The sequence below is a fragment of the Salmo trutta genome, chromosome 36 (genome assembly GCF_901001165.1).
Source record: "Salmo trutta chromosome 36, fSalTru1.1, whole genome shotgun sequence".
NCBI lineage: Eukaryota > Metazoa > Chordata > Actinopteri > Salmoniformes > Salmonidae > Salmo > Salmo trutta.
Window position 1 is genome coordinate 40,593,922 of NC_042992.1, and position 7,816 is coordinate 40,601,737.

Below are 7,816 nucleotides of genomic sequence, written 5' to 3' on the forward strand. Positions count from 1 at the left end.
GTCGTGCCGTCTTCACGACTGTCTTGGTGTGTTTGGACCATGATAGATCGTTGGTGATGTGGTCACCAAGGAACTTGAAACACTCGACACGCTCCACTACAGCCCCGTTGTTGTTAATGGGGGCCTGTTCGGTCAACATTTTCCAGTCGTCCACGATCAGCTCCTTTATCTTGCTCATAGTGAGGGAGAGGTCATTGTCCTGGCACCACACTGCCAGTTCTCTGACCTCCTCCCTAAAGGCTGTCTCATGGTTGTCGGTGATCAGGCCTACCACTGTTGTGTCGTCAGCAAACTTAATAATGGTGTTGGAGTCGTGTTTGGCTACGCAGTCGTGGATGAACAGGGAGAACAGGAGGGGACTAAGTACACATCCCTGAGGGGCCCCAGTGTTGAGGATCAGCATGGCAGATGTGTCGTTGCCTACCCTTACCACCCTGGGGGCAGCCCGTCAGGAAGTCCAGGATACAGTTGTAGAGGGAGGTGTTTAGTCCCAGGGTCCTTAGCTTAGTGATAAGCTTAGTGGGCACTATGGTGTTGAACACTGAGCTCTAGTCAATGGACAGCATTCTCATATAGGTGTTCCTTTTGTCCAGGTGGGAAAGGGCAGTGTGGAGTGCGATTGAGACTGCGTCATCTGTGGATCTGTTGGCACGGTATGTGAATTGGAGTGGGTCTAGGGTATCCGGGAGGATGCTGATGTGAGCCATGACCAGCCTTTCAAAGCACTTCATGGCTGCTGACGTGAGTGCTACGGGACGGTAATAATTTAGGTGGGTTACCTTCGCTTCTTTGGGCACAGGGACTATGGTGGTCTGCTTGAAACATGTAGGTATTACAACTCAGTCAGGGAGAGGTTGAAAATGTCAGTGAAGACACTTGCCAGTTGATCCGCGCATGCTTTGAGTATACGTCCCGGTAATCCATCTGGCACCGCGGCTTTGTGAATGTTGACCTGTTTAAAGGTCTTGCTCACATCGGCTACCAAGAGTGTTATCACACAGTCATCCAGAACAGCTGATGCTCTCATGCAAGCTTCAGTGTTTCTTGCCTCGCAGCGAGCATAAAAGGCATTTTGCTTGTCTGGTAGGCCGTGTCACTGGGCAGCTCGCGTTTGGGTTTCCCTTTGTAGTCCGTAATAGTTTTCAAGCCTTGCTACATCCGACGAGTGTCAGAGCCGGTGTAGTAGGACTCAGTCTTAATCCTGTATTGACGCTTTGCTTGTTTGATGGTTCGTCTGACAGCATAGCGGGATTTCTTATAGGCGTCCGGATTAGTGTCCCGCTCCTTGAAAGTTGCAGCTCTAGCCTTTAGCTCGATGAGGATGTTGCCTGTAGTCCATGGCTTCTGGTTGGGATATGTACGTATGGTCACCGTGGGGAGGATGTCGTCAATGCACTTATTAATGAAGCCGATGACTGAGGTGGTGTACTTCTCAATGCCATTGGATGAATCCCAGAACACATTCCAGTCTGTGCTAGCAAAACAGTCCTGTAGCCTAGCATCTGCGTCATCTGACCACTTCTGTATTGAGCGAGTCACTGGTACTTCCTGCTTTTGTTTTTGCTTGTCAGTAGGAATCGGGAGGATAGAATTATTGTCAGATTTGCCAAATGGAGGGTGGGAGAGAACTTTGTATGCATCTCTGTGTGTTGAGTAAATGTGGTAAAGAGTTTTTTTTTTTCTCCCTCTGGTTGCACATTTAACGTGCTGGTAGAAATGAGGTAAAACGGATGTAAGTTTCCCTGCATTAAAGTCCCCGGCCACTAGGAGCGCTGCCTCTGGATGAGCGTTTTCCTGTTTGCTTATTGCCGCATACAGCTCATTGAGTGCGGTCTTAGTGCCAGCATTGGTTTGTGGTGGTAAATAGACAGCTATGAAGAATATAGGAAAACTCTCTTGGTAAATAGTGTGGTCTACAGGTTATCATGATATAGTCTACCTCAGGCGAGCAAAACCTCAAGACTTCCTTACTATTAGATTTAGTGCACCAGCTGTTGTTTACAAATATACACAGACTGCCACCCCTTGTCTTACCGGAGGCTGCTGTTATGTCTTGCCGATGCAGCATAAAACCCGCCAGCTGTATGTTATTCATATTGTCGTTCAACCACGACTCGGTGAAACGTAGGATATTACAATTTTTAATGTCCCGTTGGTAGGATATACGTGATCGTAGTTCGTCTATTTTGTTATCCAATGACTGTACATTGGCTAATAGGACTGATGGTAAAGGCAGATTACACACTCGCCGTCAGATCCTTACAAGGCACCCCAACCTACGACCCGATATTGCTGTCTCTTTGTCCTGCGAATGACGGGATGAGGGCCTTGTCGGGTGTCTGAAGTAAATCCTTCGCATCCGACTCGTTAAAGAAGAAATCTTCTTCCTGTACGAGGTGAGTAATCGCTGTCCTGATATCTAGAATCTCTTTTCGGTCATAAGAGACGGTGGCAGAAACATTATGTACAAAATAATTTACAAATAACGCAAAAAAGCACATACAATAGCACAATTGGCTAGGAGACCGTAAAACGGCAGCCATCTCCTCCATTGTATTTAGAGTTCTGAAAAGGACGCATTACTTTTTTACATTTACGTCATTTAGCAGATGCTCTTATCCAGAGCGACTTACAAATTGGTGCATTCACCTTATGATATCCAGTGGAACAACCACTTTACAATAGTATATCTATATATTTTTTTGGAGGGGGGGGGGGTTAGAAGGATTACTATATCCTATCCCAGGTATTCCTTAAAGCGGTGGGGTTTCAGTTGTCTACGGAAGGTGGTGATTGACTCCGCTGTCCTGGTGTCTTGAGGGAGCTTGTTCCACCATTGGGGTGCCAGAGCAGCGAACAGTTTTGACTGGGCTGAGCGGGAACTGTGCTTCCGCAGAGGTAGGGGGCCAGCAGGCCAGAGGTGGATGAACGCACTTCCAACATCTGATTCAGTATAAGCAGTCTCCGTTCCTAGAGAGGAGAAGTATTCGTCAGGCAAAGAGGTCATGTTGGCGTCGGTTCTGTGACACCATTGAAAGGGCGACACCTGTGGGAGAAGTGTGGGGGATGAGTTGGGTCAGAAGGGAGTGGGATTATCCAGTGTTGACGAGTGGGAAGGATGTGGCAGTAACAGATGACAGTGTTTGTCCAAGTGCATAGCTCAACAAATTTGTCAGAGGAAGGGCAGAGAGAGGAGAGAGGAGCAACCTGGAGTGCTGGATAGGACAGAGGATGTAAATGATGCGTTGAATGCACCATTTACCATGGCATAGGTGTAAATGGCAATAGGTAAGGCTGGGTTAACTTCACCTGGGGAAGATGAGGTGTGCTATGTTATGTTCGCCCATCTTAGTGATGAGACACTGGATAAGGTATTGGTGTTGTACAACAGTGTTGGAGGAGGGGAAACTACCATGCAGCTGGAAGGAGGGAGTAGTGGTACCAATCTGGAAGCCAGGGAAGGAACCAACAAGGCCAACAAGCTATTGGCCAATAGCTTTAATATCACATGTATGTAAGATTATGGAACGTATGATTACGGAGAGGCAAACTTACTTCCTGGAGAGCAGGGGGCTAGTATCGCCACATCAGAGTGGGTTCAGGAAGGGTAGGGGAACTATGGACCTAGTACTCTGCTTAGAAGCAGAGGTCAGGAAGGTTCAGGTGAACAAGGAGACTGTTGTAGCTGTCTTTTTTGATGTGGCGAAGGTGTATGATATGATGTGGAAGGAGGGGTTGTTAATCAAGCTTGATATTATGAGGGTAGGAGGAAAAACACAACTGAATAGAGGATTTCTTGTTTGGAAGGTCTATCTAGCTGAGAGAGACTTCCACACCCTATCAGGCAGCTACCTGGTGGATAACGGTACACTGCAGGGGAGAGTGATTAGTCCTCCATTGTTCTCAATCATGATATTGGGAGGTCGGTATTTGGGAGGTCCCGTGTGGCTCAGTTGGTAGAGCATGGTGTTTGCAACGCCAGGGTTGTGGGTTCGATTCCCACGGGGGAGCAGTACGGGGAAAAAATGTATGAAATGTATGCATTCACTACTGTAAGTCGCTCTGGATAAGAGCATCTGCTAAATGACTAAAATGTAAATGTATTTGCAGATAATGGGGCCTTATGGAAGAGGGGAAGAAATGTGCCATACATAGTCAGGAAGCTACAGGAAGCAATTGATGAGGTGGGCATTAATGTGGGATTCAGGTTCTCTGTAGAGACAACTGTGTTCTTTACCAGGAGGAAGGTGGGAGATGAGGTTATATGGATGAAACTTGGAGAAGGTGGGGTCCTTCAGGTTCCTTGGGGTATACTTTGACACTAGACTGACCTGGGCAGAACACTTTGAGAGAGTGGTGGAAAAGTGTAAGAAGGTACTAAATGTGATACGCTGTCAAGTACAGAGTAAAATCGGCGAGGGGAGGACGACAGGAAGGGACAGAAGAGAGAAGGCTATTTTTATAAGATTAAGGGTGGGACACAGCTGGTTGAATAAGACCTTCAATGTGATATGAAAGTGTGGTTATTACCAGGAAACAGAGACTGTATTGCTACAGTGTGGGCAGTATCAGAGGGAAAGGGTGAGATCTAGTATGAGGGAGAAGGGGATACAGGACAATAGTTTAAAGAGTATATTGAGTAGAATGTCATTAGATATAGTCTCAAATATTTTATCTTTTTTAAGAGCAATGGGGCTGGCAGGTAGAATTTAGTTTCTCCCTCTCTCTGGCCCACACTCCAGTACAGTAGGTGGCGATAATGCACCTGAAGGTTGGATGCCAACCACCGATAAACCCCACCGAAGAAGATTTGTGCCATTTGCTCCTCTCACTACCAAACAGAAGTCACACAGCACAGCGACAACTTTTAAAAAGTTGAGGAAAAGCGAGACTGGGGACCGTAAGTACACATCTTTGTCAGAATAATATTTGAAACATTTTGTAATCTGTTCAGTTCGCAAACAATTCTTTTGTATTTTTCTCTAGAATGCAGATGCTAGCTAGTTAGCTAGTTAACGTTACAACACAGACAGAAGTGGATAACTGAATATCTTTGGCTAGCTTCAAGGTGGGAAAGCATAGTTTACTGATTTGCCAGCTATGTAACTTTTTGTATGGGTTAACTAGCTAACGTAAACTCACTCACTTTTGTACATTGCCTTGGTCCGTACAATTGACCTTATTTTAGCGCCCAAAAAACGTAATTCTTCCAGATCAACTGTAATGTCAATACCATTGTAAAGCACAATTTCTCACCTTTCCAATAGAATTCATGCTGAGACCTCCACGCTGCCCGTTTTTGCATGATTCAAGAAGTCAATGAGCTCCGTCGGGTCTTTAAAAAAATGGTGGGTGGGGAAGCGAAACTAATGTGTGGTAGTGAGAAGGAGAGGAGATGTGTGGGAAAACTGCTTTTTTTCACTCGATCTGTCCAACTTATCACCTTATCGCCTCTAAAATGTAAATAAAACACTATAAAGAGTTTATATAATGTGTCATTACATACCTATACTAGGCATCCCCCCTTACCCCCGTCACTGTCCATTTCTTGTTTTTAAACGATGAGAGAAATGCTACACCTTGTGGAGAGAGATTGTAAGACAGAAATAGTTGCTTTATGCGTGCTGTGCGTTACGGCATGACACGTCACGATGTAACGGAGGGTCAGTTTTTTTTCAACTTTTCTCCAATACTATAGAGCCATTACCATGTCGATCAACGCTTGAATAGAAACGTAGTTCACACCCCAGATTTTGAAGTCAACACAGTCGCTACAGTCCCATTAGTTTTCTTTGCAGCCTCGTTTGAATGTTGCGGTTGCGCACATTTGTACGGAATGGGGTGGGTTTACGTTATCTAATGAACTATGATAGCTATCATAGTTCATGAAAGAGAGGCATTAATAAGCCACTAAGAAGGGAAGATGAGGACAATGAGTTGGCCAAATCTAGCTAGCTAATGTTAGCTACTGCTGGTGATTAGCTAGTCATTGGTGTGTAGCTAACTAACATTAGATATGTGACTAGCTAGCATGTGACTAGCTAGCAAACATATTTTTTTCTCTTATGTTAGCACCTAACGTTAATGTTAGCTACTCTGGGTAACATTACTAGCAGTCAGATGCAAAGTTACCTAGCTAGTAACCAAGGTGGGAAAGCTTAACCTGTTAGGGATAGGGGGCAGTATTTACACGGCCGGATAAAAAACGTACCCGATTTAATCTGGTTATTACTACTGCCCAGAAACTAGAATATGCATATAATTATTGGCTTTGGATAGAGAACACCCTAAAGTTTCTAAAACTGTTTGAATGGTGTCTGTGAGTATAACAGAACTCATATGGCAGGCAAAAACCTGAGAAGATTCCTTACAGGAAGTGGCCTGTCTGACAATTTCTTGGGCTTCTTGACTCTCTTTATTGAAAACTTAGGATCTCTGCTGTAACGTGACACTTCCTACTGCTCCCATAGGCTCTCAGAAGGCGGGAAAAAGCTGAATGATGTCTTTGCAGCCCCTGGCTGAAAAACATTAGCGCCTTTGGTAAGTGGTCTATCAGAGGACAATGAGACTGAGGCGCGTGCACGAGGCGACCCCATGTTTTTATTTTCTCTCTCTTTGAACGTAAACAGGGTTTCCCGGTCGGAATATTATCGCTTTTTTACGAGAAAAATTGCATAAAAATTGATTTTAAACAGCGGATGACATGCTTCGAAGTACGGTAATGGAATATTTAGAATTTTTTGGTCACGAAACGCGTCGGGTGCATCACCCTTCTTTACCCTTCGGATAGTGTCTTGAACGCACGAACAAAACAGAGGATATTTGAACATAACTATGGATTATTTTGAACTAAACCAACATTTGTTATTGAAGTAGAAGTCCTGGGAGTGCATTCTGACGAAGAACAGCAAAGGTAATCACATTTTCTTATAGTAAATCTGACTTTGGTGAGGGCTAAACTTGGTGGGTGTCTAAATAGCTAGCCCTGTGATGCCGGGCTATCTACTCAGAATATTGCAAAATGTGCTTTTGCCGAAAAGCTATTTTAAAATCGGACATAGCGATTGCATAAAGGAGTTCTGTATCTATAATTCTTAAAATAATTTATGTTTTTTGTGAACGTTTATTGTGAGTAATTTAGTAAATTCACCGGAAGTTTGCGCTGGGTATGCTAGTTCTGAACGTCACATGCTAATGTAAAAAGCTGGTTTTTGATATAAATATGAACTTGATTGAACAAAACATGCATGTTTTGTATAACATAATGTCCTAGGATTGTCATCTGATGAAGATCATCAAAGGTTAGTGCTGCATTTAGCTGTGGTTTGGGTTTATGTGACATTATATGCTAGCTTGAAAAATGGGTGTCTGATTATTTCTGGCTGGGTACTCTGCTGACATAATCTAATGTTTTGCTTTCGTTGTAAAGCCTTTTTGAAATCGGACAGTGTGGTTAGATTAACGAGAGTCTTGTCTTTAAAATGGTGTAAAATAGTCATATGTTTGAGAAATTGAAGTAATAGCATTTCTAAGGTATTTGAATAACGCGCCACGGGATTCCACTGGCTGTGGAGTAGGTGGGACGATTTCATCCCACCTACCCTAGAGAGGATAACTAGCTGGTTCGCTAACTAGCTTGCTGTAGTTATCCAACTATAATAAATCAAATTGTATTTGTTACATGCGCCAAAAACAATAGGTGTAGAGCTTACCATGAAATGCTTACTTACAAGTCCTTAACCAACAATGCCATTTTATGAAAATATTTACTAAATTAACTTTTAACTTCCAAATCAGAGTCAGGCAGGTACAGGAC